The sequence below is a fragment of the Drosophila miranda genome, chromosome 4, assembly GCF_003369915.1.
Source record: "Drosophila miranda strain MSH22 chromosome 4, D.miranda_PacBio2.1, whole genome shotgun sequence".
NCBI lineage: Eukaryota > Metazoa > Arthropoda > Insecta > Diptera > Drosophilidae > Drosophila > Drosophila miranda.
Genome location: NC_046677.1, coordinates 11,606,791 through 11,619,342, shown reverse-complemented (window position 1 = coordinate 11,619,342; position 12,552 = coordinate 11,606,791).

Here is a 12,552-nt window from a genome sequence, read left to right as displayed (position 1 = left end):
TTGATGAATAATAAACAATCTTAAATAACACTGAAATATTACTAGAGTAATATTAATAATTAATAATTACTAAGATAAAATTTGTACAATCAAAATACTGAATAATACTGAAATTTAAATAAATAATAAACAATCTTAAATAAAACTGAAATATTACTAGACAAAAAAAAGTTTTCTGGTATTTGATTGAATTCTATGAGGTATTTACATTAAAACCCAAACAAGTTCCACTCTTTTTTCTCTAAAACTTAGTATTAAATAACACATAAAAATACTGAAACTGTACTTGATAAGAACGAGTTTTTTGGTATTTTATTGAAGTCTTAAACGTTTTAATATTGAATAACGTATAAAGAAAAAAAGTAGATATCAATAATTTCCTATAATAATTTTTGTTTTATAACCTCTTCCGCTTTATTCCTTAATTTCCGAAGATATCTGAACTCTTAAACTCCCAAGCAAATGTTAACTCTAGAGGAAGTATTTTTCCATCCCCACCATCCACTTTGGTGGCATAAAAATAAGTCAACTTCAGCCTCAAGTGCAGCACTCCCAATGCAGCAGCACCCCTGCTCCTGTGGCCTATGTACCAGTCCTGCCCGCAAAATCCTCTTCAGCCAAGTCTTGCCAAATACAAATTGACAGTTAATATTTTTAAACTGGCAAGTCAATGCAGCACCGACAGAAGCGACAGCAGCGGGTGTAGGGGCAGCGTAACACTGTCGACAAGGACATTATGTAAATCACACGACGGCAAGAACGCGAGCGTTGGCGTACTCTAGCCCCCATCAGCAGCCCCCAAACAGTAGAGATGTGGAAATAATAAACAGGAAAGAAGAAAAAACAAAAGGAAAGGCTTTCCCAATGAGAGTCGAAGCTGTAGATGCTCCTAAAGATGGATTATATCCATGGTAGATATAAGAAAGCAAATTTTCTTTTGGGTATGTAAAATCATAAACGGAAATTTCATAAATTCTCTATGGTTTTCTCTGTAAACAAAAAGGTTTAACCACCCATATTTTAAGAAAATCTACTAGTAATTCAGGTCTAGAGTATATCTACTTTTTAGAGGCATAAAACCAACCTTATCTGCTTTCCAAACCTCTCCCGAAAGGCATCATACTCTCTCGTTAAAGGTCATACAAAAATATAGAATATAGACAGAGCAGAGTCTCGGAGCCGAAGCACCGAAGGCCGAGGCTGCTGCAGCAATTGCGTGGGCGGTTGCTGCTGCTTACAGTCCTCCTCCACTGGCATAGAGCCTTTTGATTATTTCCCATCCAACAGAAGTTGGATGCAGGCTCTTGTTGTTTCTGGTTCCTCCGCCTCCGCCTCCATCTCCGCCTGCGCCTGCCGCCTGGCTGTGTCCTGTCCCAGAGTTTTGTCTGCTGCCCTGCCCCATCAACAGTTGGTTCAGGGTCTGCGTTCGGTGTTTCCATCCCCCTTAACATATTAAACCGATCATTGTACTCGACATTGGCATCTCAACACACAAAAAGCCCAAGCAAACAAAATGCTCTAATAAATATTGTATTGAAAGAGTCACATTTAAGAAGTTGCTGGAGAAAGTTCTATAAAGAAGGGTCTGGGATTGTAAAACAATGTGCAAGCAATGGAAAGAGACTTGGAGCAAACGAAGAAACCTCTCCTTAAATCCCAGAAAATACCCCCCAGAAATACCTATTAAAATAACATACTTACACATTTTCCATACACCATACACCAATTTATTTCATAATCTCTAATGCCCTGCCATCAGTCCTGGCAACCGCAAATTTTGATTCAATCCCATCCTCCGGGGGGGCCAACGCCTTTAATGCAATCAGAAAAGAGGTCTCTCTACCGAAACACACGACTGGCATATTTAAGCAGCCGGGCAAGAATCTACAGGATCGACTTTAACACGTTTAAGACACAAATTTAATCATGACAAGTCCCGTCCTTCCAAGTAGGTTGCGGGATTTGGGGGAATCGCACCCGCGGTTATTTAAAAAATGCTAAAAACAACGAGAGAAAATATTATAAGGCAGTAATAGAATAGAAGGGGGAGCAAGAGCTGGTGGGGCTAGACTTATACTCGGAACTGTGCCTGCCCTCTGGGTCTGAGGCCCACCCACGCGGCCTGTCAAATGTCAATAGCAAAAAAGCGCTCTCGACAGCTGCTCCAAGCATCCAAGACCTGATCACCGCAACACCCCCACACTCCTCTCTCTTTCTCTGGCTTTCGTGGGGGGACTGGCCCCAAGGAGAGGTTGGTGGTCATTCAGTTGGCATATTTACATTTATTATGGAGTCCTCAAGCCTGAAGATTGACGTTGTACCCGTACCCCCAGCAATAAATAAGTATTTTCCAACATAATCGGCCGTAATATTTACTCTTCACGAAGGTCCTTTTGGTGGCAGGCAGGAGGGTGTCAATGGGGATATGTTTTGCTGTATATTGGGGTCAAATTTGGCTGAGGAATGGGCCTGAATTTCGATGATTTTCCGTTGGTTTCTAAAGTGATTTCCTATTGACTTGTAATATGGTATGAGATTTGGGATAAACATATATTTTGATGGGTATTGAAGGATATTTGAATATCAATTATATTAATTTTGATAGAAATCTAGCTTTAAATAAAGATTAATTGGGTAACAATAAATAATATACTTAAGGTATCCGAAAATTCCTAATCCATATATCTCCAAATTTTTTTCAATGTTCTCGACATCTTTCCATAAATTTCCGTAAATCTACAAAACGGATTGAGAACCCTTTAAATCTCTGTCCAAAGTACATCCCAAAGGAGTTTCTTTCGGACGGACTTGTATTTAACCAAACAACTTGAATGCTTGTTAAGTCTCTCCGTTACTCACTGGAAAACGGGGTGGAAAAACAACAAAAAATTGTATAAATAATTATTATTTACACACAGCGTGGCTCTTCTTCTGTGGAGTTCTGGCTCTGTGGCGGGGAAACGAGCGTTTTTATGGCACGCATTTTGATTTAACGAGCCAGAAAGGCATCAGGCATCAGGCAACAGGCAACAGGCAACGGGCAACAGGCAGCAGCACATGTGAAAGGAAGGCTTTTAGTGGGAAGGCTTCTACTGGCACAGTCCCTCCTTTCTGTATGCATCAGTGGCTCTCTGCAGTTGCTAATTGGTGTCATTAAAAAGATGAAGGCGAGTCTTTTAAAAATATACATACATATCTATGTTTCCACAAGCACGAACGTGGCGCATACGTCATGGGGCACCGCCATCGGTGGAAACTGCTTTACAATGTTAATGTAATCAAAGTTGAACTTCCGCCTGATTTGTGATTATGAAAATCATAAACTTTTGCTAAACAAAATACAGAAATTCATTGCAGGTGCACCTTGACAAAAAAAGAGCAAACAATTTATGTAAAAAGGTTACTTTACTTGGTAAAAAATTAGCATTTAAATTACGGGAGCAGGGTTCAATGAAGCGCTATTAATTGGAATGTTCTAGCCAGGCGGGAGTCGTCGATGACGTCTGGGGAGCCTGCCTTTGATGGCCGCGCGATTTGCACCTGGGCAAAAAGTGACACAACGGATAATTGTTATTGATGGCGCATTACGAGTCCTTGCCTACCTCCGTCGCTCCGTCCCTCTGTCCCTGCGTTCCTGCTTTGGGGCCTGTTGCAGTCGATAGAAGTTTGTGTGTGCTTCAGCCATGGAAATGAATGGCAAATGAGGCTGTTATGTGGCCCTGGACTGTCATGTCTGTCTGTCAGTGGCACACTGTCGACTGGCGGAGAGCGGCACGACCTTAGGCCTGTTAATGAACGAGAGTCTGTCCAGGATTTATATAATCTGTCTTTTATTAGAATGGAAAAGCTTAAAAATATATCTTGATTATAAGTTTTGGTGGATTTGGGTTCTTAACATTAAAGAAAATTAACAAAAATGTAGAATACTTCAGAATGTAAATGCGGATCGGAGCCTTGAAGGTTTTTAAGAGATTTAAGATACGGTGGGATCTATATTTAAGTAGTCGTAAAAGCGTTAAAATACTTTTTATATCCTTATTTAAATTTATAATAACATCGGTGCTGTGTTACTTACAGAATTATGCCTCTGAACTATTATTAGAATATTATTTCAACAAATTTTAAAATGCAGAGAGCTATTAGCCAAAAAGACTAGAACCCTAGGATTTGTTCTAATAATTTCTCAAAGAATATGACCAGGTAAGTAAAGGCTGATTAAAGTTTTTATAGAAGCTCGTAAATACATTCTGAAATATCTTTGATATTTTCCATATTGAAATATTTATTTTTCAACTTATTTGACGACTTGGGAAAGACGATTGATTGCTTGATAAATATTTTCCCATGGATTAGGTCTAATAATTTCCTGAGAGACTTGTTGAGAGATTGTTCCCTATTTCTTGAAACCACTTTTGTTGCATTTATTTATACATAAATATGTATTCTAAAACAATACTAAAGGCCCCATTATTGATCTGCAAAGACTTTTATTCCTGGTATTTTATGGTGCACCCAAAACCATTACCATTCAATCGTGAAAGCCAAAAATTTGAGTTCTAATCCACAAGAATAATATGGTATTACGATTTGTCTGCCAGAGATAAGATTCCATTTGTCCTGGCTTACCTTTTCACACACACACACACACTGTGACAATGCGTCAAGGCCATCACGCACACATAAACACATGCCACACACACACATAGTACTTACATAATACACTTAAATCATTTCAGAGTGGGAGAGGGAGAAGGCAAGGGCAAACAGCAATGCATATTTTAATTTTCGCACACGACAAGGATGACAATGGAGAGGAGGCTTGAGAGCAGAGAAAGGGGAAGATGGAGAAATAGTGCTGGAGTTAGGGAGAAAGCGAGAAAGCGGAAATAGAGGAAGAGTGTGTGAGAGAGGCAAGGGAAATAAAGAGAGAGATTCAGTTTGCTTGGTGGGGCGGTCGTCTGACTGGCGCCGCTTTGACCAGGCCGCAAATGAGCGACGCCCCTGGCATCACCCCCTCTGGCCAGACGCCCTTTAATCACCCAATCGACACACAACCACACACACACATTCACAACGAAAGAGAGACAGACACACACATATGCACACACAAATGGAGAACAATCTATTTACATTTACACCAAATGTACAAATTTATTTATCGGTGAGGGAAACGAGTGAAAAAAGAGGCGAAGAAAGGGGAGTATGGCAGAAGAGGGAAGTGTGGAAAGGGAGAGTGGTGGGGCGATAAGCCTGAAGGGGGGGCTAAAAGAATGAAAACGCCAAACGACGTCACGCAAAAACTTGTTTGCGTTGGCGACCCAAGCGCGCAAAAGTAGGCAACGTTATCTGCTCTTTTGCGGTGTGTGTGTGTGTGTGTGTGTTAGAGCACGTGTGTGTGGGTGTAATGTGGGGAAATGGAACATATTTACACACACGAACACACACACTAGGGTACCGTGTGTTTGCCAGCGTGTGTGGCATGCTGATGAGTTCTGTTTTTTTTTTGTTTTTCTTGAGCAAACTTTAATTGTTTTTGATTTTTCTAAGGATTCAAGTGACGCGAGTTTTATTTCCTTTTCCATACACTTGCGGTAAGAGCGGTTAATATGATTTTGAGGAGATGTTTGCTAAGCAAAGAAAGAAGGAAATGCAAAACCCATAAAGCCTACATATACATACGTCTGTGTTTGTGATAAGCAAAGTATCTACGCATAGAAGGCGCTCAGTTTTCAAGATTCAAGAGATCGGAGCACTATTTTATATAGATTTCATAGGAAAAGTGAGTCATAAAATGGGTCTTTGTAAGAAAAATTGTTCCCTTTGCAGAGATAATCGAAAGAAACCTAAGGAATTGCCGTTTGAAATATTACTTCTAACAGCTGTTACATAACTCAACAAAACCACATTAAAATCGGACGACTATATCGTATAGTTCCCATAGGAACAATGGCTCTTTAAGAGTATCAAAATCTTCGGTCCCGAAGATGATGCAAGAATACCAAATATAACATCCCATGGATAGGGGGAATGCGTGTCCTTTTTTTTCGTTGAAGCCTTTCCAAATGTTCCAGTTGACAAACAAATCATGTCATAGCGAATCAGATGAAGAAGGGAGTGAGTCAAATGAAATGCTTCTTGCTCTTGGCTAATTAAATGTACATTTGTGGAGCTTCGCCCGAGGGAAAGGGCGGAAAGGGAAGGACGAGTAGGAGGGGAGTACAAAGAGAGAGAGGAATGTCAAGAGTAGACCCAAACTCTGTCAATTGCAATGACAAGATTCTTTTGTACAGTACGCAATGCACTGAAAGACAAGCTTCGGGGCAGTACAATCTGTGTTTCCGGTTTCCACGGTCTTTTTCCCCATTTTCAAGCATCTACAAAAATTGTTTGCTGTCCAATATAGGCTGAAAATATAGGGGTCCTATTCGGTTTCATTATATATATCATCATCATCCTAATGGGATAACTTTTACAGTAAGAAATACTACAATTCTTTTGCAGTGAAATGTTCTTTCACCTTCAGAGTGTTTTTTGGATAGTTCGTTCTTGTTGAATCCCTCTTGTTTATGACTTCTCTCAGTGTAGCCCGAACCATGTATGCAATGCACCACTTTCCAGCGCTTACCACTTGAATATGTCCAAACAGCCAATTGCCCAAATGTCACGTACGCGGAGGCACAGGTAAAGGTACAGGAGATTCGTGTAAATGTCAAAGATGCGCCCAGCCAGCGAGAGGCACCGCTAATTGTTGCACATGTTGCACACTTCACGGCGTTCTCCCGTTCCCCCGCCATCTACGTACTGTACGACTGCTGTATGCAGTCGGCTTAAAGCCTGCATTTGGTGCATGCCACGGTTCCGGCTCCGGCTCCGACTCCAGCTCCTCTTTGTTTTGTGGCTCATCTGCGTGGCAAATTGAAAATTGCGCTCATTTATTTCATTATTGGAAAAAAGCAGTGGGGAAACGGTTTTGTTTCCCATCCAAATAGCCGTGAAATTGCATTTGATTTTGTCTGTGACCAAAGGGGAGAACGAACGGTACACAGACGATAAGGAAAGTGTTTGAAAAGTGTTGCAATTTTCCTATTGATTCGTTGGTTGAAGTTGATTGGCATTTAAATCATTGATTGATTTGCAATTCAAGGAAAAACTCTAGGAAATGAAGGTTTTTTAAATAGAAAGAAGCATATACGGTAGGGAAAGGAGATGCTTTAATATGGTATAGAGGACTATGTATACTTTCATCTAGAATCTGCGTAATAGATATTCCATACTTTAAAGTCTTAAAGGCATCATCTTCGAAGTATTAATAGAGCATTAGCCAATGAAAATCTATATAGCATCGGATCTATAGTAAAATATGTCACAAATGCATTAAAAAATGCTTAAAATGATGGTTAATAATAGAATTAAATTGATATTTACTGATAGCCGATAAAAACATGACCGCAAACATGTCTTTTATAGAAGTTAGGACTACATACGATACATGAAAGGTATATCATTTGATTAAACTGTTAGTAGCTGTTTTTCTTTGATTTTTAATGGAGAATATTTAAATATCTTGGGTATACAAAGATTATTTCTTATACACAATTTTAGTTTGTCCAAAAAATATACCCTTCTCCAGCCATTTTGCTCCTTTTACCCTTTTACCTTTCCCCAAAATGTAAGCCAAAGTAAGGCTGTAACCTTTGCTCAACTCTGATTTCTATAAATATCACATAAACACAAGAAATAATGTGTATTACCACTTGTTTGAATAGTTTTCCCCTCGCCGGGGGAAGAACCCACCCCTGCCATAGCGATGCTACCCCATACCAAGAATTCCATTTGCCGGGGCATAAACATTCCAATTGAATTGAAATTGGCCCGCATTCGTAGCCCGCTTGCCTCTCAACATTGTTTACATACTATTTAACTTTATTTTTACGGGCCACAGAGAGCACGCGAAAGGTGTGTAAGCGGGGGAAAACGGAACGGAAAATGTGTGAAAATTGGGTGGCGTGCGGGTGGGCAGATAAGCGGCTAAAATAACATTTTCGCACTCTATGCGATTAGATAAGCGCAAAAAATGGGGAAAAAACGAAAATCAAACAATTGCTGGGGTCTCATAGAATTTGCTTGTAATGGAAAGTGGAAATTTGTTATAAACAAAGAAGGAAAAGGAAAATCAAATGGAAAACCAAATGAAATTGCTTCAAATTGAATCTGGCATGGGAGTTCTCTTCCTGCAGCAGCCACTCCACACTCGGAGTGAAACTCCTCCGGGTACTCTGTAATTATGAACATCTAAAGGGAAGCTTTTGTCCCGTTCTGAAAGATAAACCAATTTGGGTTTTTGTTTGTTTTTGTGTGTATGATAATTACATAAGTAATACACATCCTGCATCCTACATCCTACATCCTACTCAGCAAGTGGATTTCTGGGAGTGTATATGTTTTATACCCTTGTGGAGGGTGTTATGATGTTGAATAGTGGTTTGTAATGGTGAAAGGGAAGCTTTAACTATTAATAATAGTCGGAGACTAATTCGTATTCCAATCTGCACTCCTTTCCATAGCTTAGACTAATTGCGCGTTATGCAGAAGTGCTCATCGGTCTGCTAAGGGTAGGTATGCTGCTGTTTCTATAGCTGTCTTATGTATTATTTTCATGTACATATTTCTCTAAGAGACTGGCTCAGAAAAATTTAATTCGAATCGGAAATAGTCGGCAAGCCCCCTGTACCCTCGCTTCGCTCTTACGCCTACCCCTGGCTCACTCGCTTAGCTCTCTAGCGCAGATATGAGTAAAATATCGGACGACGGCAACACAAACCTTTTTTCTTTATAATAGAGAGCTATCATAGGAGTAATGTTCCTAAAAAGTGTACTTGATTCTTCGGCCTTTCGAGACAACCCATTTCTCTCTTATTTCTCTTTAGTTTCTTGCTCAGTTCTATAATGGAATTTATACTAATGGATGCCTAATACGGTTAGCTCATGACCCATGACTCACTCAAGCAATTACATAAGCCACAGCCACTGCCACCGAATCCTCCTGCTCCTGCTCCTCCTCCTTCCCCCCCTCCGCACATGCATGAGATTATCTTTTAGAATCGACCGAAAAATAAAAAGCTATGCAAAAAAAGCGTAAATTTATTCCTCACATCATCTCATTAACATGCGCCAAGGGTTAAGCTTCCAATCACCCCCGAAGGATACCAGGCCACGCACAATGCCCGCTCTATGCCACACAATTCCCGTTCTATGCCTCATTATAATTTTGTTAAATGTTATGTAAAGGAGAGTGTCATGTTCCACCTCTCTGGCACACACTTTCTCTCTTGGCGCCTCATTGGCGGACTCTCCAGGGTCCTTGGGGGATTGCCCACTGGCTTCCATTTACAACACACACCCAGGCCAAACCAAGGCACTGACGTTTTGACTTTTAATTGTGTTTTAAAGTGTTAAGACCACCCACCCAACCCCTCCAGGGGGGGCTAAGGCTTGGGAGGGGGAGATGGGTGATGGGTGATGGGTGATGGGTGACGATGGCTCTTGCACTTGGGTCGCTTTCAGGCCATTTGGCTTTTGATTTAGTTCTCTTGGGCCGTTTGGTCATTTGATGCCTAATTAAATTTAACGATGACGTTGATTTCTCTCTCTCTCTCTCTCTCTCTCTCTCTCGGCCTCTCCCTCTCTATATTCGTCCGCCAGTGACTTCTCTAGGGAGACATTGGAATTGGAATACCAGTGGTTTAATATTACAATTCCTCTCGAAACCGATTCGGTCGCTAAACGAATGTGCCTGTGTGTGTGAAATTGATATGTAAACCGCAGAAGGGATTTCTGCTAAAGCAAGGAAACTCAATGAGGGAAATTAATGTCAAGATTGATTTTGTGACTGAACATTTCTGGAGTATTTCAATTCTATCGTTAGAGGGATCACTCCTGGTTATCCTGATTATCTGCCGTCTGCAGCAATATTTTGAGCAAAGGAGGATCCCATCGCGCCAATCCCATGGCCCGAATGTAGCGGACGGGATATTCCCGGAAGCCCCGGTTGGGAGAGCACCGACTTGATGCCTATGCTCGGATTGTGGCATTTCCCCATAGATCTAAAGATGGCCACCTCGTAGGCATAGAACGTGGGCACCTCTGTTGCAGTATTTCCTCAAGATTCCTTTTAGATGTCGATGAACTTGAGTCGTTCTTCGGCTAGGTCGTTCAGATCGTATGCCTTACATTGAGGACGATGAACACGTAGTCCATGGTTAGCATCTCTTTCAGATGTTGGGCTATGGCCGGCTCGAGTACTTGAAAGCCGAAAAAATTTACGAAAAATAGAACACCTATAATGCCAGCCACGTCCAGTGTGCCAGTGTTCCCAAAAATCAGTTTAAACGGATCCAGAGGCACCTCCACTCGAATCTGACAGGCCTTTTGCCGTGGTCCCCTTGAGCGTGGCTTGCAAGTGCGCACTCCTTGCGGACAAATCGATGGGTCGGCATACGCCGATCCTCCACCAGAAGTTCCACATCCGAGTAGAGTTCGTTCAGGTAAAGACGGCCCATGTCCGTCGAGAGGCCTTTGCGGAGGTCGATATTCTTCTTGCACTCCTCGCATTTTGATCACTCGTCGCTTCTGTGTATGTGTGTGTGTATCGGAGAGGATGATCTTTATTGGAAATAATTGATAATCTTACGATTTATTCTTCGCTTTATTTATTCTTTCTCTCTTTATCTCGCTTCAAAGCGTAGACATATAGTCCTTAAAAAGAATAATTTCAACCAATCGTTTCATAAGATATGCAATTTTTGTGGACCCTTGTGGACATAGAGCCACTTCTGACTCTATCTCTCCCAAGGGAAAATCACGAAAGACTTTCTTTCTGTGTTTTTTGTATGGCATCTAAGAAGTTGTATGTTTTCCCGGATTAACAGGTACAAATTCCATAGATAAAATATTTCCAAAACATTCAATAAAAGTGGAGTTTCCTTGCAAGGAATTGCTCCTACTTCTATACGTATTCCGAATAGTCACACTTTAATAAGAATCCCTATTTGCCAGCAAATAAATATCCAAATAATAGGAAATTCCACCCAAAATAAAGAAAGAAAGAAAGCTCAAACATAACCCTTAACCGCCCACACCCGACCAACAGTACTTGTGTCAGTGTTTGAGTAGTGGTGGAACGAGTTGAAGGACCTGAAACATTCATCAAAAAAATCTCAGTCCCGCCGCCAAACGCGACTCCCAGTCCTGCCCCCCAATCCCGTGCGGGAGCGTGTGTGTTTGGCTGTGTGTGTGGGGGAATAGAAAGGATTCCTGGGAGCAGAACGGAGAGCTAATAACAGGATTAACACAATGGAGGAAAATTGAATTTTATGCCAATATACTTTAGCCGGCGAACGCTTAAAGAGTCACCATCATCCATGGGCTCTACGGAAGATGAAGTATATTCCGTAGAAGGCGACGGCGCGCCGAGCAAACACAAAGTCCCAAACGTAATTTTCACGAATTCATTGAACTGCGTGGAGTGTGAAAAATAACAATTTAGATAAACATTGCGACGGCGACCTCCATGGGCGTCATCACCGTAGTCGTCGTCGCCGTCGTCTTCGTCGTCGTTCTTGTCGCTGCCACCGCACCGTACACGACGGGGGAGTCGCCACCGATGCGACAACGATGGGGAGAAGAGCAGAGCTCTAGACGACGGCAAGCGCATCGACCGTTGACACAGAAATCATATTAATATAAATTAACGATGTGGAAAATTTAGTTTAGTAGTGAAAATGGCGAAAGAGAAGCCCAAAGAAGCTGCCAAGTTGTTTCCTTTCTTGTGTGTTGTGTGTGGCTCTCACGTCGTCAACTCATCAGTCAAAATGTCCAGGGCGCTGCAAATCCCAGAGAGAAGCGAAACCTTCATTCGAATACCCATCCCCCCCCCCCCCACACGAATTTCAATCCCAATCTCAATGTCAGGCATTGAGAAATCGTTTTGTTTTGATTCTATTCTGGCTGCCCGGTGTACAGCATTTTCGAGTGCATCAATCTCCATCTTCAGGCATTTTTCACGTTAATTGGCATTCTCTTGATTTAATTTCTAAACTCGATTTGAAGCTAATAACTCCCCCATAGACATCGACATCGACGGCGACGGCGACAACGACATCGATATAATCATAATCCGATTATGCCCACGTCATCAACGGCATCCACATCCACATGTGGGAGTGCGAGTGACGCGCTCGAGTGGGTAGGGGCTTCGCTGCAAAACTTGTTGATTGCAAATTGATTAAGCAAAGTTCTTTCGATAGCAGAGCTAATGCGCCGTAAAGCCGGCTACAGCTGGAGGGATGTCTTTCGACGGTTTTTCAGGTTGAGTTTTACAGAAAAAATGTAGTGCAGGACATTAAATCTCTAGCTCAAAAGACAAGAGTCCATTATGCTCAAGAACAATAAAAAGTGGTTGTATTTGGTATTAGTTTTTGTTGGAGCAAGTTTTAGATTTCTAGGTGAACATTTTTTATGTCATTTCTGGTAGTGCTTGGTCTGTGAAGCCGG